Below are 25477 nucleotides of genomic sequence, written 5' to 3' on the forward strand. Positions count from 1 at the left end.
CAGGGATACTAATGCAGAAAATACAATGAACCCTCTGCTTCCTCTGAAGTGTTTGTTCCCAGTGTGCCAGCAGCTCCACTCTGACCTCAGTTCCTCCCTGGTACTTGCAGGGAACCTGTGTGCACTGCCTCAAATGAGCCCTTGGGAAGGTGCAGGGTGCTATCCTTCTGTGAGGTGAAGATGCTGTTAGACACACAGCTGGCTGGCTGTGGGCACCTGGGAGCAGTACTGGCACAGTGCCTGTAGTAAAGTTACAGACTTGATAATTATCTCAAGCTACTCAACCTTGCATGCCTTCAGCATCTTGACAAGATGAAGGCAATTTTACCCTGAACTCCCACAGATTCTCACTCCCTTTGTGACTGTCAGTGATATTGCTTTTCCCACCAGCTCCTTCCCAGAAACATCCACCTGAGAACATGGCTCCTGCAGGCATTATGTGAGTGCTTGGGAGTGGAGGAACTCATCTGCTCTCAGCCACAGCAGGCAAGGGGTGAGGTGCAAGCCAAGTAAGCCAAGCATAGCCAAGAAGGGTCACCCTTCCTGCACAAAGCACAGTGAAATGCAGGTGCAGCACAGTCCATGCTGGCCACATCAGACACAGCCTCTGGCAGGCTCCATGTCCTTGCTGTCTGAGCTCTGTGCTTGTTCTGGGCCCACATTGACAAGGGCAGTGACATCCAGCATGCATGGCCAGGGATGTGCAGCAACAGGAAGATGTAGATAGAGAAGGATGTCCCTGATCTCAGCCCTATGTGACATCCTCCATACCATTCTCTGATAATGGGATGCCTGAGATTCTGTTGCAGGAAACCTAGGTCACAGAATTCTCTTTCCCGTCCTGCGGTGATTTGTGGGTTGGTGACAGGGCTGCCTGTGCTGCTGGGGGCTGAGTGGCTGGTAGCATGCTCCTCCCTAGCAGATGTCAGTGTCTCCCTCTGGGTAGCCAGCACACAAGTTGTGAGTGTGGAAGCCCCCAACATATTAGTGGCTGCTGTTCAGAGCTGGACATTGAAAAGGTGGACCTTGGCATCCTGCAGGACATCACTTGGCCTTTGAGCTGTGAGCACAGAAAGGAATGAGCACCCAGTAGGTCCTCATCAGTTCTCACCTGTCTGAGGGTGACTCCCTTCCCTAGGGCTTGGCTTTGCCTCTGAAGATGTGCTGCTGTATCCCTTCTGTCTGGCATTGGGGAGAGGGCCAGGTCCATCTCTCCAGAGCCACACATCCTGCAGCCTGGCTCTGACTTTGGCTTTTGATGTGGGGAAAGACAAATCCATCTCCCCAGCGCACCAAGCTTGCCCTCAGGACACAAGTCCTCTTTAGGAACTCACCTCTCACAGTGCTGGAGCCCCAGCCAGCAGCATAGAAGGTGTCAGTGTGGAGCCAGGACACAGGCCAGCTCTAAGTAGGGGCTGCACTGGACAGGCTGCTCCCATTCCACACAGTAATGTCATTCTTCTGATGGACAATGCTGTGCTGATGGTGTTGGTTCTATCTGCCACACTTTGGCCCTGGGGCTCAGCTCAGTCAACTGGGTGACCCTGATCACCACATTCCATATGCCAACATTCCTGGAAGAGAGATGGAGAAAAGGGTGAGAGGCACCTATGAGCTGTGGCAGGATGAAGGCAATCTTACCCTGAGCTCCCACAGATTCTCACTCCCTTTGTGACTGTCAGCGATATTGCTTTTCCCACCAGCTCCTTCCCAAAAACATCCACCTGAGAACAGGCCAGCAGGCTAGCAGTTCCCTGCCTTCTGCTTCACGAGGCAGGAGCTCCAGGAATGCTGTCTGCAGGCTGCTAGGAAGCAGTGGCTCAAGCCCAGCTTTCTCCTGAGCAGTCTCGCATCAGGACTCTGCAGCGCTCAGGCAGTGTAAGAAGAGGGCATGGGAACAGCACATGGTGCTGCACAGAGGGCATCTGCAGCAGTGTATAATCCTCGGGCAGCACCCCCCCACTGCTGGGGGAGGGCTGCCCTGGAACAGGAACACGTGGGAAGGGCTCTCCATGGCCATGAGCTGTGGGGCTGATCAGACTCAGTCCTCGCAGAAGTGTGGCAAGTTTAGAAAGGCAGCTATCTCGTTCCAGGTCTCCATGGTGTCTTCTTTTAGGATAACAGGGGGAGAAGTTGGGGGACTGTGAAGGGGAGAGGGAAGATAAGAGATGAAGGGAGTTCCATTGAGGCCAGAACGAAAGAGGGCTCCTTCCAGCTCCTGCTGGGGTTCTTATCCCTGGGGCTGGGAGGTGGTCCTGACTGACATCATCCAGTCAGGAGGGGTCAGGGGGGCGGGGTCAGGAGAGGGAAGAATGCATCACAACAGGCACCTGCTCCTGTTGAGGAGATGTCCCCATTTCCTGGTCCTCCTTACCTGGCCTTGATGAAGAAGTGGGCTGCTGTGGGAACCCACTGTGTGCTGGTGAGGCACCCTCTGCACATAAACCGCATGTCTGGCTGCCAGGGATGCTGATGAGCCAGGCAAGGCCCCATGTCTGGGCACCTGTGCCACCCACAATGTGTGTCACGCCACTGTCATAACTGTCATGGCCCCACTGTCATGGGGCCATACTCGTCAGCCATGGGCTGTGACCCACAGGTCCCTCAATATGCAGAAAGCCGTCGCTGTCCTGCTTGATGGCTTGCTGCTGCTCAGGCTCAAGGTCAGCTGCCTGCCCTCCACACCAGGCATTGCATGGACAGCAGGGCAATGGAAGCCTATGCGGTGTGCGTCTGTCCACTCCAGAACCTGGGGGCCGGAAAGGAACTACAGTTTCCCCATGTGGTGTGGCCAGGGGACACAGGCAGGCACTCTCCAGGGAACTCCCTAAATATCAGCCAAGCTCCCTTCCAGAGCCTGGGGCCACTTATCTGCAGGTGTCCCATGTGCCCAGCACAGGCCCACACATTGCCAGCAGGACGGGAAGGCACAGCAAATACATCATTGCCAGTGGCATGTGTCAGCTGCAAGAAGTGAGGGCTCCTTGCCCTCAGCACGGCCACTGCCAGAGCTGATGCTCATTGCCTCAGTGCCCTCAGCTTCAAGGCTGATGTTACAGAGGGGCTGGTTCTGGGTCCCAGGCACTGTGCCCTCTGAGCCAGGGAAAGAGATGGGAATGGTGGGTGGGAGGAGCAGAATGGTAGAACCATAGAATGGTTTGGATCGGAAGAGACCTTAAAGATCATCCAGTTCCAAACCCCCTGCCTTGGGCGTCTTGGGCAGGGATACTTTGCACTGGGCCAGCTTGCATGAAGCTCTGTCCAAGTTGTCTGGGAACACTTCCAGGCATGGGGCATACAGACCTGCTCTGGGCAATGCATCCCTCTCTAGCTTTCCTCTGCTTGCAAGATGAGGGTGTGCAGGCTCTGGGGCAGGCAGCAGTGCCAACAGCTCGCAGAAAAACACCCCATGTGGCATCACTGTCGCTTTGGGGAGTTAGTTCACTGCCACCCTGCTCTCTGTAGCTGTTCACCACCAGCTCCTTCCCACAAATAATACAGCTGAGAACACAGCTCTTGCAGGCAGTATGCATGTGTTTGGGTATGGAGGAGCCAGTGCAGCCACGGTGGGCAAGCAGTGAGGGGCAAGCCTGGCAAGCCCAGCAAGCCAAGCAGGCTCACCTTCCCTGTGTAGAGCATGGTGAAACACAGATGGAGTTGTTGATAAGAGGGACAATTTTCCTTTTATTCTTTAAAGTATGAAAATATGACTGATTTTTCCTGTCTTCTTGTATCTCAGTACGAGCCAATTCTGTCATGAATGTGTGGCATTTGGACCTGAATATGTGACATGAAAGGTACTATGTCACAGCTCTATAGGATTACTTCTCAGCTGCTGTCAGCCCTCTAACTGAAAGACTATATAAGTGCTAAGTACTTCTCACAAAGGACAAGGCATAGAGAAAACACTGATGAAAGCACAGGTTATTAAGTAGCATTTAGATATATCTGATAAAATCTAGCTTTGCTTTTTGTGCCAGCTACACACAATTAAACAGATTAGATTAGTCTGCACTGAGCTCTGGGTGGCCACACCAGCTGCTACTGATACCCAAGGTGCTTGTTTAAAGTTCGCTCAGAAATTTCTACAGCCTAATGTAGTTTTCAGTCTGCAGTGCTTTCCTGTAGACTGATAATATTGTCTCTGTGAATAAAACCATATGCAATCCCTGTTTTTCTCTAAAGTAAGATTAGAAGGTGCTTAAAATGTACACAGAAGCAAAGCATGCACATGATTATCATCACCAGCTCCTTCCTTCCCCTGTTTTCACAGCTTCCCTGAAGCCAGTGCAGTCATGGCTAGAAGGCAGTCAATGTGAGATCTTACATGTTTCTATGCAAAGTGTTTCTAAGTAAGTAAATAATGCTCTAAAATTTCAATTTCAGCTTAACAGAGCTAAGCTCTGGTAACAGCAATCCCCCTGGCAGTGTTACCACCCAGGCTAAGTGCCCTGCCTGTGTCAGGCACCAGGCTGATACATCAGTACAGCTCCAGCCACCCAGGGACTTGCCCAGTCTAAGCAGCTCAAAATGGCCTTAGGCTGCTCTAGACAACTCACCAATGCAGCTTTGTGCAGCATAAAACGTCAAAGATCCCCTTCTGCAATGTGAGACCCAGCTGCTTTAATGTGCCTGCCAACACAGGCCCACAGAAGCTTGATACCTTAGTTACATTCCACTTTCTGTCAAATTTACAGTTTGAATTTTTGGAGACTAAGACAGTTATGGCAAATCATCATAGGCTTTTCAATGAACTGTCTGCAGGAATCCCTCTCTGCTGCTGCAAAGTACTGAAAAAGGCAAAAATTGAAAAAAAAAGGTATAAAATCCTCTCTTTCCCTCAGCCAGTGTGTTCTTGTCATTGCCTATCCAATGACCCAGAGCTCCCAGGCTTCCTACACTCATTTTTCAGCCTCCTGGAAGACGAAAGCATATGTGGACTAGGAATAGTTATGGCTTTCTCAATTGTAAAGCATGTCTGCTCCTCACTTCACCCCTGCCTCTCCTCACCACATCAAAATGAAGCCTCTTGGTATGTGGTCAGAAGTGCTTCAAATAGGGCAGAGTCAAAGTTGCATTTTTCACTTTCAGTGTCTCTGCTAAGTGTAAATGTACATACTGAAAAACTCCTGAAGATCCTGAACCAAAAAATAAAAGAAAAAAAGGAAAGATGCATTCAAAATAACATCTAAAAATTAACCCGCTGATGATGATTGTATACAATTACTATATGTTTATATACCTGTTATTATAGTCTCATATTGTTTCATGACCTTTTTATGTTTTCATTCAGAGTGAGTTAGAAAAGACACACACAAAGAAGAAAGAATTAAAGACTTGAGAAAGAGTTAAAATCTCTATTTGCAAGCAAGTTAAGTTTTTTGGGCACATCAATATTTGAGTGCTTTCTTTTGAATTTTTAAGTGCCCAGTTTTCAGAGAGCACCTGTCCTCCCAGAGTGATGATTACCTGCAGTGTCAATGCCAGCTGAGAATCTGCCAACACTTGTTTTTTTGGGAAATGTAGACCCAATGGGTTTACATTTCTGATTGTCAATCTGTTTCAAGGAGTTGGCAAATAGTCTGCATCTGCATTGGTTTTACTGTTTGAATAGCTTCCCCATCCTAATGATGAACCTTTTTCTCAGTGAGAGGTTGAATTTCTGGTATGGTAATAACCGTCCACATAAAAATGAGAGTTCAATACATTTTAAAAGAGGGAGACTTTTAATCATTGATGAAGGTACAATACTCTAAGTAGGTCTTAAAACCACCAAAGGTCACACATGGATTTCTTCCCTCCCTTTCTTCCAGTCTTTTTTGTTGTTTTCCGATGCCTATACAACTGGATTTTTGATACTATGAGGTAGCTAAACTTCAAGGATGGAAGGTACTTAAAAATTACACCACTTAATGTTCAAACAACCCTGGTGTTTCTAAACTTTTTTTTTTCTGAAAATATATGGTCTGCCAGAATACAAATTTGTGTTCATTTGCATAACTTGACAAATTTTTAATGCATCATTTTAGTGTCAAACAGGAGAATTTACAAGAATGTGGTACTTTTTTTTCTTTTTAATGGCAACAGAAGTCAGAACATTTGGAGAAATACCTCACACTGAATGTTTATTGAGTAATATCAGCTAGAAGCACAACCTCTGCTGGCATAAGGTCATCTGGAAAGTCCTGTTATTGAAGAAGATGCTGAACAACTAGTCTGAATGGGATATGTTCCTTATGCTGATTTAAATTTTACTAGAGAAATACAGACTTTGGATAAACTACCTGGTTGTTGTCTTTTAATTTCAGCCTGTTGCAGCATCCTGAGTGTGTGTATAAATATTGGTATCTAGGATAGGTGTTAAGTGCACATTAATATTTATTAATTCATACAGTTTTGTGGTATTATGTCTTACAATTAGGTTGAGACATGTTTCCAGTCTAAATCAATTCCCAAACAAAAAATAATTGAGGGTGCTTAAAAACTAGCTGAAAGTGGTTGATCAGACTCTTCAATTAATTAGGAAAAAATCAAAGAGATGGAGCCTGTGTTGCGGAATCACAAGTAACTGCACCAAATAAGCTCAAATCAACAAAAAGCTAATAAGAAATCACATAATTACCTACAATATACTCTTGAAAGACAAGAGGAGTACAAAGTATCTACTACTTTCAAAACAGAGGGAACTGAAACAGTAAAAGATATTTGAATGCTCTACTGTGCTTCCCCATCTAAAGAAGAGCATCTTTTACATGGACATGAGGACAAAGTTAAAAGTTTCATAAGAATATGTATATTTGTTAATTAAAAAAAACCCAACCAAACAACCCCCCCCTTTTTTTTTGCACAAAAAATCAAGCTGACCAAAATGGCATCTAAGTAAAGATGATGCTTAAGTGTTTTTTTAATGTTGAAGTATATGAGAGGGATTGTAGTTGTGTCCAGACTGAGGACAAAACTGTTATCTTGTTGAATGCCAGAACTCACAGCAGTTTTGAAGAAAATTAGAGCTTTACCACTGGGATTAAAGTCCAGGGTCCATCTGTATGTAGAACAAAGGAAGGAGCTCAGTCTGAGAAGGAATAAGCTGGCAAAAGCTTTTATGGAATAAACAATGATCACCTGCATTTTAACAAACTGTCAGCTTATAAAAAATATCTTTCATTTTTATTTGGCCTGTTAACAACAATACATCAAGAGGAAATAGCTCCAAATCCCAAATATAAAATGCAGATCTAAATCCTGTCTGAATGTCCTATCCAATAGAACAGCAAATGAGGAAATAAAATTCCTACTGAAGCATGGGGATAGCGGTGAGAAATGCACCTTTGCTTCACTGCATACAGGACTACCCCATTGCCTGTAAAAAATCCTACTGAGGTTAAGTATCACTGTTTCTGAAAACCCTAAAGGAAACGATCTTTGGAAATCATGACAGAGAGTAAAATTAATTATATACACATATTTTTTTTCTCTCTCTGGTCCCTAATAGACAACATTTTTGGAGCAGAAGAAAAATGTTTTTGTTTCCATGGCGACAATATCCGTTCGTCTCCTTTCTGTCACAAACCACGGTTTCTGAGCATATTTAGGAAAATTGAAATGTGGGTAACTCAGAATGATAAAGCCAAGTGCAGCAAATTTTCAACTAAATAAATATTTGTATTCAGTCTTGTATCCATTGGCTTTGAAAATTTTCAAGGTCAGGGTATTTGTTTGCTGTGCTGATAGCATTCCCATTAAAGACTTTGTCCTGTTCACAACGAGAATTCTTATTTAAATGAGTCTTGAATGTTGCTGATGCTACCCTTAAATAATTGAAGTAATTAAAGCAGGAAGCAACACTGCATAACATCTTTCAGAACAGCAAAGAATGCCACTGTAGCTCTTGAGGACTTCAGGCAACTGGTATATACAGCATACAAGAACACATGCTGGAAAGGTCAAGTCTTTAATTTATAAGTGGCTTCAGGGTGTCCTTCTTCTCACAGTGGGCAATGCTAACTGTGCTGTCAAAGTTCAGCAACAGCCAGTGCAGAAAAATGTTGAACTCATCTGCTCGGGCTCTGCTTTCTTCTTTTCAATTCCTTCTCAGCGCAAACCTCTCAGCTACAGATTCAGTCTCTTTCTTGTCTGTTGGACTTGTTTCCCTCTGAATAATTTCTTTACACTCACTAGGCCAGACTTTCAGGTCTTTGCTTCAGAAACATTTATTTGTAGAAGATGAAAAGGTTTTAACAAGAGAAACAGAGACCTGCACCAATATGTACACCATGGTAGAACTTGGCTGCATGAAGCTGTATATTGATGACAATCCTCAGCTTCATAAAAGAAATGAAGTGTTTTATTGGAGTCATTTCAACCCAAACCAAAATTTTTTTTTGAGGGGAATTTAAAAAAATAACCCATTGTTGTCAAATTTAAAATATTACCTACAGGAAATGCTCAATGATCACATTTTCTCATTAAAAATATGCAGACAAAATTTCTCCAGTAGTTTTTTTCTGTAACTTTGACAAAGTGGTCTGAATAGACAAAACATAAACTATTAAAAAGACTAGAACTTCAGACTTGAAGTGATGGCTCTGATTGTGTTGCCCTCCTGCCTGCATGACTATGTTTGTGTCTGTGGGGAGCACACTGTGTACACCTTGCCTGCACTACAATGTTCAAGCAGCCTGTGCTCAGAGACTCTCTTTAGGGGCACAGCAGACTGATTAACTGAGATATAGGTGCAAGGTGACAAAGAAAATCCATGTGGCTTTTTTACCTATAGGTGCCCCTGCTAATTTTGTGCTGAAGTGTGACAGCCATGGAATCACCATGGGTGCTGCAGAGAAGCTGATTAGACGGATGGGAAGTGGCAGGCAATGGGAGAGACAGAGACTTTTAGTTTCCTCTCATCAGTCGTTTCCACCTAAGGGTTGGGTTTTTTTCAGTTTACTTGTTCTTATATAAATGTTCTTTGTCAAATCCAGTACTGACTTCTAAATAAACACCATCTCAAGACCATTACAATGCCAGCTCAGACCAGATAAAGACCATCTAAGTTGAAACAAGAAACCAAAATGGTGCTTTTCCAGGTGCCCTTCTCACAGCCAGCTTTTCACAGGTGGCTGCTCTGCATGCTAAGAGATGTCTGGCATCTCTAACACTGGGTAAAAGGAAAAATGCCACAGTTACAACTCTAGGGAGCTTGATGTTTTCTGCATGCACAGCTCCTGATGTCAGGCTATTAATGCCTCTTTGAGAATAAACCTACCTTTAGATGTTGGCAGGATTGGGATCCCTGTTAGAGCTTGTCTTGATTACCACAATAGCTGTGTTTCACCTCAGGGTACTATGTATTTCAGGTAGCCTGAGGTAAAAATACAAGTGAAAGCCATGCACCAGGTAACAGTGCACAAGGGTGCAGATTTTACCTCCACTGTGGTTTTAGCTTAGAATACCTGAGGCATGGTAGAGGATACCCTGAGGTGAAAAGGTAAGTTTTGCTGGCAGGGAGTTGGAGGCCTCTTTCCCATTTCTTTTTTCACAAAAATGGCAGAAGCTCTCCTCAGTCCTTTTTGCTATGATACCTTACATGTGCCCCATTTTGTAGCAGGTTGTGTTTAGTACTGAAAATGAGTCAGTGAGAAAAAAATACCATGGGTGCAACATGATGGATGCAAAAAACCTCACAGCTGAGCTGAGGCAGTGAATGAAGAATTACAATAGGATTTTACCTCAAGGCATAAAACGCCTGAAAAATGTGAGTTTGTAATGGAAAGGCTATTGCTGATACAACCTTAACTTGAACATTGCCAACAGTCACACTATTGCTTTATAGAGCAATTTAGTGGGCAGCTTTTTGCCTTGCCAGTGGGAACACAGCCACTTGAGGTGATTGGGTTTGCATGCTATAAAGCAGCTCAACCTTGGAATCCACCGATGTAAAAACACTCGTTCTTTGTTAGCCAAATTTGAAATAATGGCCTGAAAATAGAAGCATGTGACTTGCATGCTGAATTTACACTGGTGCTGTGTACATATGACTGTCACCTCACCTCCAGAGTTTAATGGACTTAGTGAGCAGTTAAAATGCTTTAAGCAGCCTGCGATGGACATCTGCAGTGTCAGTCAACAGCTGCACTTGGCAATGTGTTCTTCAGAGTGACCCACATGCAGCAGAGCCTGGCCTGCAGGAGCTACTGCTTTTTATAGCTCAGGCAGTGCTCCTCAGCTTGCTCTGTTTTACTGGGCCATCAGATCTTAACAACACACTGCCTTTTGAGATGCAATAAGTACAATAATAACCAAATGGCATTTCTTTAGCTATTGATTTTCTCCCTGGCCTAAAATCACCAGAATCTGGGATTTCAAGTCTGTAGGTAATTCACCTGGTTTAAAGAATATTTTGCCCTTCATGTGAAAAAAGTGCATTGGATTGGGACTATCAGCACGCTTTGTGAATGACATATTGAAATTATAGTCCATTAGCAAGTGATTAAAATAAAAGAGCTGTGAATTACATAAATGTATAGCCTACATAAATAAACAGAATGCATGTGACATGACTGTTTTTATATCTATTTATATATTTACACAGCATCTAACAAGCGTTATATAATGAGCAAGCCTAAGTGCACCAGTTTCAGCATTACTGATATAATTTTCATTTGAGTCTACTCCTCATGAAAATCTCCAAGAAGTGGACATGATTTCAAATTTCAGTTTAACTGTGTATTTCTAGCTGAAAAAAAAATTTCAGCTCACCCTAATCCAATTGTACAAAAATCCAATTGTAATTCTTTCAATGTTTCCTAGCCAGGATCCTTGAAATAAATACATCACAGAGGAGTGAGCACTGTCTAGGAGCTGTGATTTTTCTTCCTAGCCTTAATTGCCTTTAAAGACTTAGGAAATGTCTGGGGTGACACTTGAATGTACTTGGCACAGATACATAGGATGGGGTCTCTGTCAATCCAGGAATTAAAAAGCTGAAACTGCCTGAAAAGTGGATGCTCAGAAACAGACTTTCAAACCTCCACCATGTTTAGGTACTGACTTGTACTAGTTTGAAAACAAACCAGCGGGAGATCGCAAGTCAGGATTATAAATTAATAGGAAACTTAAAAAATAAGTGCAATAATACAAGGAAAAGCACAGACAGTCAGATACAACCTGACACCCTGTTAGGGTGGTGGTAGCAGTGGAAATGAAGTGGTCCATTTGAAACAGTGATCCTGTGAGGGTCTGGTCTTCTCCTGAAGGACCAGTGATAGCTATTGTCCTCTGGAAACCCAGTAGACAGGGCTAACTTGGGCAGTTCCAAGGCCAGGTTATATCCAGGTGGGAATGCTTGGCTCCTCCCTTCTGGGTGGAGCATCTCACAATAGGATGAGATAAGTCCATGAGTCATGTGGTAGGTTCTTGATGGCCCATTGTCTGTTATCAGGGGTGAGTCATAGCAGGTGATAACAGCTAATGTCCCACAGCTGGTGGTAATAGAATAATAAATACATCTATATTGCAACCTAGGACAGACTTAACTGAGGTTTTCTTTTTTAGAAGGAAGTTGTTCTAGGATTGTCATTTATAGATACTCATGGACAGAGAGGTGCAGGCAGACAGCAGAAGCTTAATTTTTCTGAGTGCTGTAGGGCCTAACTGCATCCCTTAGGGACCTTCTGTTCTCACCCTTGCCAGTGCTGCAGCCTGAGATGTGTAATTGTGCATCATTAAGTGCCAGCAGGGATGCACAGCCACCATGCACATCGGCCCTGGGATGCCAACACCAATTCACTTTTCTTTCATTCAGCAAGAATCCCAGTGTGAATTAAGTTAGAACAACTGTATTTAAAAGTGGAAATAAGAATGAAAACAATACAACCCCAAATCTGTATTGATTTTTTTTTCTGCCAAGAATATCCAAGTGGAGATTTAACTGTATTTATGCAAATGCAGCTTTAAAGAAGCTTTTCTCTTAGTCTTAATTATGAAAATCCTCTTGAGTCAGTCCACAGTGAGCTATGTTGTTGTTTCTCATAACGGAGACAATGTGAGTTATCTTGAAAATCTTCAGCTGCCTTCTGCTTGCTGCCCAGAAGACTTTGCTGCAGCTCTGCTCAGGGTCAATTGTTCCTTAAACTTCTTTTAGACTCTGTTCGACGCGACAAGCAAATCAATCTTTCCAATTCAGGGGCTGATGAAACTCAACATTTTATAAAGCGTTGCCATGAGAGTAGGAACTGAGTAGATGGCTTTCAGACCTATTCAATGTCACTTTACACTGCTAGGATTTCTACAAATGCAGAATACTAGCCTGCCTCAGTCTGCTCAATACAAATAAACAGATCAAGCCAAATAATAAAACATCCTTTTTATAAAGAAATGGTTCTGTGACATTTTCTAGCTCCTCTCTCTCTCTCTCTCACTTGGTGTATGCATATGCATGCAAACACGCTTTGTGTTTAAGAGTCATCAGATGACTATATATGTATGTACTGTACTGGGCATGACCAGTATATTTTATCCAGTCTGCAGTTTTAAACAAGATCACATGATAAATAATTATTTACAGTTAGCTGATCCATATTATTTGAGTAGATTTTTCCAAACAGTAGCATCAGATGGTGACATAAATTTATAACTTTGTCAGTGCATGAGAATTTCCTCACCTACCTGTCATTAATAGGAAAACCTCCATGCTTAGTGTAACAACTTCTGACCATATTTTGCAAAGATCGTAGCTGGATGATTCTTTCAGGATTGATCCCTGAGACAATCTCTCTCCTGGGAAAGTAAGGAGTGAAGTTTTGATTCAGGAGGATTCCATAATTTGCAGTGAGGGTTTGCTTAAGCTTAAAGATATAGGATATGATGCAGGCTCATGATTACCTGTTTTAGGGGGGCCTATGTAGAACAGGATATCAAAAATGCTTTCTAATTTTAGGTGTGTAAATGTGGGGAATCCAATGAAGCAGAAATATATTACTGTCTGAAAATTAGACATTTTTAAGGCATTTCAAATTGTGCACTAAAAGTGCCCTGTGTATCAGGTATTTCCACAACTGAAGTCTGAGAGAAGACAGAGTTCTTTTTCTATACATTGTTGGCTGAACATTATAGATCGTCTGAGTATATGAACATAGCAGAGGTGACCCCTCAGCCCTGGAAGTGCTTCCTTGTGAAGATCTGTGCATATGAAAAAGTTGTCCTAAATCTTGTGAACTTTTAGATTGTTTTGCATTGAAACATGGTGGGATTTGAGACAAATAAGAAATAAATAATTCTGGATTCTTTTTCATTTTGGATTAGAGGGAATTAAATTTCAGCACAAATTACCTAATTCCTCCTCACACACACCCCGGTGAGCCTTTTCACTGTTCTTCATCTGTCTTGTTTATCACAGCAATCACTTGAGATTTTTTATTTGGTTTTGGTATTTGTGGATGATTTCTTATCTTCCCTTTCTTTACTTTTGCTGGCTGGTGTCAGGTGATCCCCTTCTGTCTTTGCCTATTTCTGTCCTTCCAATAGGTAAACATGATTTTGAATTTCTGAGAATTATGAGAGCAGAATGCTAACGAGGAACGGCGAGAGGGAACTCACAGGCACTCTCAATATGAGATATAAAGTAAGCTCCATTTTATTTCACCAAACGAGAGACTTATATACTGTTACAGACATTTCTAATTATAGATACACACACACACCTGCAGTCTGCTTCTCACACATTCAGGGATCCTCCTGTTAACTCCCTTTTTCCTTTCTCATAACACTTCTGACTCCTAATCTTTCTCATGACATTCTTCCCACAGAACATTCTCAGGCAAACAAACCACTGCAGCTTGTTGGAATTTTACTGAGGCCTGACCATGTTAAAGCCTTGCTCAAGCTTGTTTAGTTAGCATGAATTTTGCTGGAAAACTGCGTTTTCCAACAGAATGCCATACTGGTATAACTCTATTCTCAAGTCTATTTTTGGGAATGATTGAAGGAGACACACCAAGAGATGTTTTAATGGTATTTCTGCAGAGCATAAATGAAGCAACAGACCTTTTGAGAGAGTGATTGCTTTAGTTTTAGGACCACACTTGGAAGTTTACAGATTTTCAGTTTCATGCATGGGAATAGTTTCAAATTGGTGAATGTACTCAGTTAGAAATTCTGTATGATTTTAAGGTCTGCTTAATTTAATTCTGCAAATCATCAGAAAGTGTATCACATATACTGTAAAATTTTAGATTTTATTTTTTTCTCCATTTGCCCTTCAGACAATGAGAACTTCTGCTACCCTGTTTTCCATGTCTGATTGAAATCTGAAATTTAGATCAGCTTTTCTTACAATGACTTGTAACCACGGTCATGGGAGTTGTTTGTTCTTGTCATGGTTTAGTTTAGAATGCCTTTTGTTTTTTGGTGGCTCTTAAAATTTATATGAATAAATATGAAATCCTGACAGGTAACATGTATAATTATAGTGCTTTACCACATTATTCAAAGCTTATAAGGGTATTAATAGGTGCTTTTTCATAAAGTAAAGTGCAGTTGGAAGTCATTGGGAGTATCTCAATACCTTCCACTATTGAGTCTTAACCAACTCACTAAATCAGGGCTATTTTTCATTTAAAAGAATGCTTTGCTACATGTTAATTGTCACTACATACATAAAAATATTCTTAGATAATGGATTATTTTGATGTAATATAGTTCTTCTGAGAACCATCAGAATCCTACTCTTAAAGTCACTAATATACAATTTTTATAATTTATTTATTCCATTTGGCAAAACACTAACAAAACATGCCTACTGCTTACTTCAAATGTGGAAAATAGGATTGTCAGGTTACTAAACTTTGTGGCACAGGATAAGATAAGGAAGTTAATATTTCTTCTGTAGGATCTAGGGGACTTCAGCCTTTTTAAATCTCTTTCCTGTAATACTGACTGTGAGGGCCAAAAAGAACACAGACAAAAAGCCTAAGATAATGACAGTTATCTTGAGAAGAATGATGCAATACAAAATTTATAATGTCAAGGTTGCAATTTAGTGAATTCTCCCTGATACACTGAAAATGATTAAAAATTCTTTCCTTTTTCAATAAGTTATTGAAAAGGTGAAGGGATTGTAACATAATACTTGGCAGAAAGACTTCTGAATGCACTTAGGTGCAGTAGTTACATACTCTCAAGTTGTCTTTATCCATATACTTGTAATCTACAAATTTGTCAGACCAAATAATTCAGCTTCCAAAGATGCTTACACTCAGTATGTATTTAAATGGAGCTGTATCTGAAAAGGGCTTCAACCTAATGCTTTACAGAGAAGTCATCAGGAGGCTTCAGATCAATTTGTTATAAAAATTCTGTTATTGTACTTCCATTAATTCCTGTAACACTGACCTTTATGACATAGCTTTCCATGCTTGAGAGACTATTTGGATTCAGCAGAATCCTTTCATCTGCCTTTGGGTTATAAAAGAATCCTATTTAAATATATGAAGTAAATCCTACTTTTTGTCCAGATAGGAGGAAAAGGAAATATTTCAAACCTAACCAAGTTTTACACTTCAGATTGTACAAGTACATTAGCTCATAATGAGCAGCTGAATCAGTATGAAAAAAAAAATTAAGGAAGTGTTCACATAATCCATTCTTAGGCAGAGGATAAGATCAACTTATTATCCAAACTCTTCCTATTGTCAAGCCCTTCAGAGAGCCCTGATTAACATAGTTTGAACCAACTTCAGGGAAAAAACCTGCTTCTCTCTCCACTGCCTATTTGCCAGACTTGAGAAAGAATAGTTGCTTAAATTATGTGGCTAAAGGTATGTGGTATCAAAATCCCGTTTATCACAGGGCAGAGTTATTGCCAATCTTTAAAAATGTGCCCCAATATGTGCATGAAGTGGAGCTGGACATCTTTTTCCAAGTTTCACAGAAATCATGTATAGTGTCAGAATGATGTGAGGACCCAGAGCTTACCATTGAACCCACGCTGGATACAGCAATATATTGTGGTTTGAAAATATTGTTTATTGATACATTTACAGAGAAAACATGCCTTGTTTATTCCTGAGGACTGGCCATCAAAGCTGGGCTTGCCAGTGAAGCAAATGAGCTCAGCTCTCCTTCCCTCGCATACTGCCATACTGCCTGTCAATTGACATTCTGTGGTGGAGGAGTATATCCAAAGCCTTCTCTTTATTTTGAGGGTTTCTGTAGGTGTGGTACATTTTTCACCTTTTTTCCCTCTTTAGACACTGTCCAGTGTTTCTCAGCCATTGAGTTGGTATGATATTTGTCATGGGCTCTTTAGTTTGAATTAAACACATAGATGTGCTGTTAAGAATTTGTCTGTTGCGCTCAGTTTGAGCTGAAGAAACTTGAAAAGCAAGAACAAAAGCAACGCTGTTGCTTAAAAAAAGTATGTATAACACATGTAGGTAAGAATTTATACACCAAGTGTTTTCAATTTCTCTCATGAGCAAAAGAGTCTTGATTGAACTAATTACTGGTTTCAGTCTTTTCTTGTTTCTTCCTTTCAAATAAGTTTCTTCAGAAATACTTGATTTTTTTGTCGTTAATTATGGAGATCTTGATTTTCAAATAAAGTAAATGACACATTAATTTTACACACTGCTATTCCTTAATTTAATATTTTATTATTAAAATGTCAAGTGACTTTTTTGTTTATTGTAGGATACTTTTACTTATTCTTTGTGTCAATCTACTGTAAATGTAAATAGAAATTTTATTAAATTGGAGTTTTATTTAATTGCAGAAAATCCATATCTTTTATTTATTAATGAAATAAAATGTCTTAATAGACTGGTCACATATTTTTGAATTAAAATGCTTTGTAGTTTGAGCTAATTGATTTATTAATGAGAAAGTATTCATTGTAACTAGTGAATTAATCAAGTTGCTTATGGTTACATTTCCCCCAAGACTTTAAAATAATTAGCTTTTACTCTTTCATTGCTTGCTTTTGTTTGTAGATTGAATGTGGAAGACAAAGTATTATCTTTTAATCCCACTCAGTTTTATACTTTGCAGGAACTAAATACTGAACAAAACTGCCAAACCAGAATAAAGGGGGAAAAACATCATTTGGCACTTGAAAAATTGCTGCTAAAATAAACACACACATGTGAAGTTTACACATTATCTCACCTGATGTTCCCCATCAGTTTCCTGGCTTTACCTCTCATAAAAACTTACCTAAAAAAATGTTTTACTTGCATGCTGATTTCAACTAATTAAACATTTTTAAACAATTATAAGAGGACTAGCTTTAATCATTGTTGCAAATTTAACCTTTGAAATGTTTATTTATTTTTGAGCTATTTCAATTCCTCTGTTTAAATAACATTCTCTTGGATTTTAGTTCCTGAGTCATACTTGAATGTGTCTAAAATAATAATAATTTCCTTCTTCTTCAGAGAGTATAGACTAAACCAGAATGACTTACAGGGTGGGTTTTGTTCTGAGGACGTTTGAAAAGAAACTCAAAGAGACCAAAGCAATTTTGCCTCAATACTCTCAGGTACAACTACAACTCCCTAAGTACATAATTGAAATTGATTTAATGTGAAATCAGTTGAATAGGATTGATTCCTACTGGAATCAAGGAGACCACAGAAACAAGTAACAATGAACTGCTTCAGTTAGGGTGACAAATCTTTAGTTTCTACTTGTACAAGTACAGGAAGTGAGTGCTGTATCAGGAAAGAATGTTAATGTATATTTTTCCTTTTGAATGCAGAAATTTATACAGAAAACACACTTCTGGATGAACTAAGACAAAAGAAGTAGCTTTAACATGGGTGCAGCTGCAAAAAACTAGGTAAGGTGCTCAACAGTTTCTCTTGTCACTTTGAGGGTTTAAGTTCAGAATTTGTAATGATCACACTCTAATAAAAATTCTGTAAAGGTGTGTAAGTGGTACTTTAGAATGGCTGGGGATAATGTGTCCTACAGTGTGTGTTTGTGTGTGTAAACCTGTCATAGGTAATTATCATAGTAACACCTCTTGGATCACAAATTATTTTGAGGGAGGGTGCAGAGCCAGTGTGCCACTAGATGCTGCTCTAAGACAACATCTAACAAAAGAAGAAACCTAAAACCCATGCAGTCTCTAATATTACATCAATCACCACAGTTCTGTTTAAAAATAATTTACAGATTAAATCTTAAGCTTTAGAAACAGGTTCCAAAAAATTAAAAAAAAAAAAAAAAGAAGGGGGAAAAAGCACATCATGAACTGATATAAAAACTAACCGTATCAGAGCTGCTGCATTTCTGGGAACAGAGTATGAATAAGAATGCTATTTTATCAGAAACCTTTGGTTTTATAAGACTGTCTTATCTAATTCTTGAAGTGCTTTCTGTTAAGCAAATTCATATGCTTCAAAAAAGCAGAGCATAAATTCCTTAAGTCTTTCTATTTCAAAATATGAGATTTGCGCCTGCTTGAAGTTAGTGGTTAAGCAGGTTTGCTGGTGTGGGCTGAAATAATATGGATCCTTCACGGTATTTAGCTAACTTCACCTTGCTGTATGGCACTTAAACAGAAGAAATGTTAATTAGGTTAATATGGAAATAAATCTGCAGAACTGTAAGAAGATACCTGCACAATGTCTGCTGAAACAGGTGTGGTTTTAGTCGAGGTTTCCAGTAATTCACTTGCAGGAACAAATAGATTAATAAAAGAGAAGGAAAAACCTTTGAAAAGCAGAGAATTGGCTCTTAAGGGAATCAGTGAAGGTTGGGACCAAGGTACTTAGAAAATTAATTCAAAATGGGAGTAGATATGTATGTGGAAGGTTTTCTGCTGTATAACAGGCTAAAATGGCAGCAGAGCAGATGACACAACCAGATACTCCCTGGAGTGAATGCCCAGTTTTTCTTTGACCCCACTGAATAGTTCTGTGTCTGTGTAGCTTTCAGCAGTCACATTGTTTAGACTTTAAAAATTGTCTCATTTATACTTGATTCACCCAACTGAACAACATACAGATATGATATAACTCAAAGACAGATTTTTTTTTACAGAAAATGTTAGTGTCTCACTGATTAAATATGAAGTGGGCATTGAGAGATCATTAACACTGTGAAATGGATTTCTGACATTTTAAAAAGACAGCATGTACCCTTTCCTTTAGCTCTGTGGTGGGTCTTAAATGAATAAAGTCTTTCCTGATCATTTTCTTTTTGCATTTGGAGGTGATATATTCTACCAGTTATGCTCTACAGGAAATGGCTGAAATTAGTTTTCGTTAGTTCATTTATACTGTACTTGCCTGCAAGATTGCAGCTTGACCTCATTATGCCATCAGAATCTGTAAAAGCTTTTTTTTTTTAAGCCAAACACTAAAAAATAAGTAATTTAGAAAAGAATTTCAGTAAAATAGCATTAAAATGGGATTCTTTTACAGTCCATTTACACACCGATGTCCATGTAGAGTAAAATATTTTAAAACTCCCTAGGATCTATTTTACAATAGTTTTCCAATCAGTAGGATACAGAAATACTGTGCACTATATTAAGGTGTTCAAGCTACCTTCCACACATCTGGTCTTTCCTCCTTTTCCTCAGGGCACAGGGAGAAGAGCACACATGTGCTCACACACAGGACTGTACACCAAGTTAGGAGCTAATAAAGATATCAACCACTGCTCTCTGTGATGAGCTGTGACACATAACACAAAGCACCCTGCCTACTCCTGATATTGTCATTTTCTGTAAGTGCTAGCTTCTCTTCTGTTTTTATTAGCTAATGCATCAACACCCTGCACCCAGGAAGAGACTCAATATAGCCAATTAATTAGGCTGCCCTTTTAGGCAGCAAGGAGGCAGCAGTACAGGAGCTGTCTAGAGCCCAAGTCCTGTGCAGTTTGCATTATTCCCAAAGCCTAATTAGCTCAGGTCTGTTTTTGGGGGGTAAATAGAGGCATAGAGGAGAAATATCGAGGTTCTCAGCTGCTTGCAGGGCTTTTGTAGTGGGGCTTGTTTAGGTAGTGCAGCGAAGCGGCAGGACGTGTGCCTCCTGGGACCACTGCCAGCCTCCACAGTGTGTGAGGGGAGGGAGAGGAGGCAGGCAGGGGCTGCCTGTGAGCAAACCCAGCCGAGGGACAGTCATGCCCCATTTTCCAGAGAAGCAGCAAAAACCACTAAGGAGATTTCTCCATCTGCACGGCTATTACATATCAGAGACAATGTCTGTATTTTCAGTAGATATATAAAGCTACTGTGTTTGAGATTTATTTCTGGCTGGTAAAAATAGTTCTGACTCCTTCTGGGCTGAGTGTATTAGATGGCTTTCTTGTTTCTGTGATTCAGTAACAGCGTCATTCTTTACAGACATAATGTGCATATTGCTGACACCGTTCCAAAAAATAGATGGCCCAGGGCCACCTTTGGGGAATTCTCTAAACGAAAGAATCGGAAATGATCATCTCACACTGGGTGTTGAAGCACTCTCTTTGCATGCTGAGAGTGCTAAAAGAGGACCTGGAACAGTCCCTGTGCATGTATTTACACAACAGACTATTGCTGCTTTGAGTTGCCAGCCCAGTGGCTCAGTAACGTTCACTCTTAAAAGCCTTCAGTGTGCATTTACCTACCAGAGTTTGCATTGTAAAGGGCCTGTAAATAATTGTGCACCTCTCCTGGAGAGAAGGTTAGTACCCTCTCAGGAGCAGGGATGAGGTTTTACTTCCTTCAGCAATATCCCGTTCAGAGCAATGGGAGTAAAATGGGACCCGGCTTGCTGGCAATTCTCTCTCCCCTGAAATCTGAATGCAGCAGAAAGAGTATGTGTTGCCATGGGTTATCTCTGCACCTCAGAAATATTGGAGAGTTTTCCTGTTTCTTTTCTCCTTCCAGAAGAGAAGTGTTTCAGACAGCATGGAAGCATAGGATGGATGGGGTGCTGTGGATTAGTCATATGGAAGGTACTGTGGAAAGACTTAGGAAAAGTCCTTTCATATTTTCACCTCCCACCATTCCTTCCCCTGTTGTGCAAGGAGGGAAGGGGAAGCAGCACAGTTGTGTCTGCACAGCAAAGGCACAGTCCTGGAGGCTCTGCCTCTTGTGGAACAGCCACTGGGGCCAGTGGTCATGAACTTTCTTTGCCCACAAGAACCTTGAGAGCAGGGCAGCCTGCAGGCACTGCAGGAACCCTGAATAGCTCTGTGAAATGGTGCCTGCATGGAGCTGGTGGGCATTCTGCTCCGGCTCTGCCTGGGCTGCACTTTGGGGTCACTGCTTCTGCAGGGCTGCAAGGGTTCTCACTGGGTGTGTTTTGTCCTCTACGAAAAAAGGAAATGGGCTGGGATGAAGACCCTTTAGCTATCTAGCAAATCTTTGTTTCTGTGTGAGATCCAGGGCTTGGTGTGGTTCTGGGAGGAAAATGATGAGCTGAAGAGAACATGATAACTGAAGGGCAGACGAAAAGAACTGCTCAGGTACCTTGAGTCTGCTGGTTCCATCAGGTCAGGCTTGGATGTGTCCTTCTGAAACCTGCATTAGGAGACAGCTACCACATAGAGATGGGGCAAAAGCAATATATTATTTAAACTAGAATGGTAAGATGTTACATTGCTGTCTTTGAAGAATGGCTTGGTAGCTTAAGCATAAAGCTGGATGGGAGATTAGGTAGTTCCTTTTCACTGCTCTGCCCTCTCCATTTTGTGTATGGCCTTGGTGGGACAGGCTAATCTGACAGGCACAGTAATGTTTCCATGGCATTTACTGGTGAGATATAACTGAAGTCCTCTGAGGCTATGCATGAATGGAGCTTGAGAAGAGCAGTCCTGTCCTTTACAGCATTATAAAAACTAAAAATTAGAACTTAGAAATTCACCCATCAGAACCAGTTTGTATCATCTGTGAGAAGTTATTCTGTGCTGCAGGCACTCGTCAGATGTGAAGAAGGATAGGCCCACCACGTAAATAAACTAAATCCACCTCATTTTACATGGATGCTCAAACAGCCATCTTATGATAACTCTCAATCACTGCCAAAGTGAATCAGCCTCAAACTGTAGGAGTAAAAGAAAGTTTCTCTTCTGATTCTTTGGATCTGCATTGCAGAAAGCTGAAATCAGCTTGCAAATAAGCTGCAATGTCATATGCTGTAGTCCACAGCTCCATTTATACCAATGCGTGTCCTGTGTGCTCTGTGCTGCTGTAATTCCTAACTACAGTGGGAGCATCAAAGTTTGACTGCAGCCTTAGTCCTGATTTTAATGGCATTGTTGATTTTCATCATGGGTGCAATGCAGATTAAAAAAGAAAAAAAAAAGCTGTATGCAATATAGCTCTAGATGTCTTCATTTTGTTCTTTACTGGTATTAGAAATCCCTTCAGTTTAAGGTAAAATAAAACTAAAATAGCAAAATAAATAACTTGGGGGTATTTGGAGGGGAATGGAAGCTGTTTCTTGGTCCAAACACCTTCATTGTATGGAGTTTTAAGTGTACAGAAACCTCAAACAGCAACTATTTTAACCAATCTGACCAGTACAGAACCTTTAGGGCAGGGAGAACCTGTGAAAAGCACAACAGTGGATTAAAAGAGAAGTGCAAGTAATATGCTAGGTATTTGTTACAAAATAAATAAAGTATTAACACAAGAAGTTACGCTATATTTTTCCGTTTGAAATGCTACAGAAGTAAATCTCCTTCTTTCTAAAGGGCAGCATGAAGTGTTGGTCTTGCATTTCTGCCATGACATTTAACTCATTAGCATGCAGGTACACTCTCTGGGTTTCATGCAATACCTGTCTCCTTTCACTGTGTTTACAGACAATATAACAAGTTTGCAGGCCAAATGGCTCCCTGAATGTGAGTCCACAAAGCAGTGAACAAGGCAGCACACTGTTTGGGGAGTTCCCAGCACAGCTAGCATCAACAGTCGGCATCAACAATGATTTTAAAACCAAAAATGGCTTGTAATTGTTTGTAACTAACAACCACAGTAATTAATTGTAGGTAATGTTGTAGTTACGCATTATTCTTCCCTTTTCTTGAAATCAACTGTCTTGTTTTTTAGCAACTGATCCGAGGTTAATAGTGGTTAGCATTATGCATCCGAGCTCCTGGTTTACTAAACATAATGAATTATTCTGCTTCGTGGGAAACCAGCCACACATTTGGTGTGTGAAATGGGAAATCCTTCATGGAGAACTGCAGGCACAGCAGGGACTCTTTTGACTCCACTTAGGGACTGAGTGGCAGATGAAACCCCACAGTGAGAGGGAGCCCTGTCTGCTGCAGCTGTGTGGAGCTGTCTTTTCCCATGCCCTAAGGACTAGAAGAACCTGTAGCTTTGTTGATGAAAGGGTCTGAGCTCAGATCTGGGACAAGTGCACATCTCCCAGGCAGCTGACAGTGTTATCTCTGTGTCCCAGGTCTCTGTCAGCTGCAGGGGTGTAATGTCTCCATTTCATGATGTTGTTGTTAGAGATATCTTACCTAACTCTCAGTCCTGCAAGGGCTGGGTGTCAAGATAATTGTCTGGGCTCTTCGTATATTTACAGAAGCCAGGGGAAGAGACATTAATCTCAGGTAAAAGCAGTGTCTAAGACAGCTGAGAAAAATGCCCCCTCCATGCACGAGACTATTTCTCTTTGAAGGGGGCCTAAGTAACTAGCTCAGACTCCAAGCTGTTTTTTAAATGGCTGAAGTTAGGTGAGGCAATTCCACCTGCTGCATCTGCCTCTGTTAAAATTGTCATCCCTTAAGCCAGGGACTGTCATCTGCCACCATGGGCTTTGCTGTAAGTCTCATGTGGCAAAGTCATCATTGCAGATGGGGTCCCTACACCAGTGTAATATGATGTTATGATCCAATTATTAAGGTTCTTTAGAAATACCTCTGCCCGAATTAAGGTACAAACGAGACCATATGCCAGTCAATAGTATGAGTTTTATTTGATAGAAAATATGAGAGAGAGAGGGAAGAAAAGAGAGAAAAAGAGAAGTAAGAAAAGAGGTGGGGGGGACAGAAAGAGGGAAAGAGGAAATATCACCATCCGTGGATCCCAACGATGTTGCGTTGATCCTCTCCAGCCGGTCTTCTCGGTGGTGGTGGTCCCCCCGAAAAGCACAGGATGCCATGGGTTAATATACACTCAGGCCAGGGGCAATGTCCAGGCATGTCCCCCCGGGGAGGGGGCAGTCTCTAGCTGCAGCCTCTGCTTGCATCACGTGTACTCCTGTGGTGCCAGGCCTAGCACTCTGGGGGGTCTGTGATGGATTGTGACTCCCCCTCAGCTGCCTCTCACGTGAAAGTCCCGTGGATGTAGCCAGTGAGGCTGGGGGTTCCACAGCTGGGCCAGTCTGTGTAAACCTGGCTTCTCTGAGCTGTGCTCTGCCCCCACCCCAAACTCAGACAGGGATGATCCTTAGTGCAGCTGGTAGCTTTGGCCTTTGTGTATGCATACCTTTCCCTCAGTTTGAGATGACTGAACAATAGGTTTCCCTTTATCTAATCTCAGCAGTTTGACTCAGTCCAAAGTCCCAGTCAGGTATCTTCAGGGAGGCTTCTTTGATTGTAGCTTCTTTATACACTTTTTGTTATAATGAGCAAAACTTTATATCAATGTTTGAGGCATGAACTATTTCAGTCTCTGACAGCCACCCCGTGACTCAAACATTGTAATAAATGTCTCTTTTTTAGCAATCTTCTTTAGCCTATGGGTTGTCCACGGAGGTGATGAAAAAAAAGATAATGGGAGAAAAGATAGAAATAGTAGAAGCAATAACATGAGCAATTATACTAATAGGTACAATAGTTCAAAGCATAAATTTAATTGTAATCATCAATTTAATTTTCATTAGTCAGTACCTCCACCCCGCGACCCCAGGAATTAGTGTTTTTAAATGGGTGGTGGGTGTGAGGGGTATTTTTATATTGTATCTCTTAGATGTTAGCTTAATATGTTTGGAAATTGGTTATAGAATTATACAGCTGGTTTTCATTTTTTTTTTTTTTTTTTTTGTATAAATGTGGATGGATTTAGCAGGGATGTATGTTTCTTTCTCAATTACATTTACATATAGTTGGTAGAATTTTATAGGTAATATTTCTTTTTCGCTGGATAATTCTATACATTATGAAAATTACTTTTATGATAAGCAATCTTATCTTTATATGAGGGCTGTGCTCTGTTTTTTAAGATTCAGATTATAGCACTGTTGTAATTTAGCTTTGAAATAAATTAGAAATTATAGCTTTACAATCAGTGTAATTAAAAAATGAAATTGATTCTTTTTCAAATTCAGTTGTATTATCTCAACTAGTTTTTTCTCATGAATTTTTGAGGCAGAGTTAAAATATTCTCTTAGGATATATGGCAGGAGATTTAACAGTCATTGGTTTGAGAGCTGGTAGAAGGCTTTTCTGTATTTTATTTACGTCATTCTATATAACGTTTGTGTTTTGCTAAGATTTTTTAATTTATTACTTAGTAAATTTGAAAAAT

The 25477-nt window shown here is 41.0% G+C and overlaps 1 long non-coding RNA gene across 1 annotated transcript; it reads left to right on the top strand.

Annotated features, from left to right (window-relative positions):
- Nucleotides 1-3738: 3738 nt before the first annotated feature.
- LOC146439975 (uncharacterized) lies at nt 3739-4872 on the top strand. Its single transcript, XR_014851323.1, has 3 exons — nt 3739-3797; nt 4274-4352; nt 4698-4872. It is a non-coding gene; the product is annotated as an uncharacterized LOC146439975 (long non-coding RNA).
- The last annotated feature ends 20605 nt before the right edge of the window (nt 4873-25477 follow it).

This window comes from Lichenostomus cassidix, chromosome 3, assembly GCF_008360975.1.
Source record: "Lichenostomus cassidix isolate B80296 chromosome 3, HeHo_3.0, whole genome shotgun sequence".
In the NCBI taxonomy this organism is placed as follows: Eukaryota; Metazoa; Chordata; class Aves; order Passeriformes; family Meliphagidae; genus Lichenostomus; species Lichenostomus cassidix.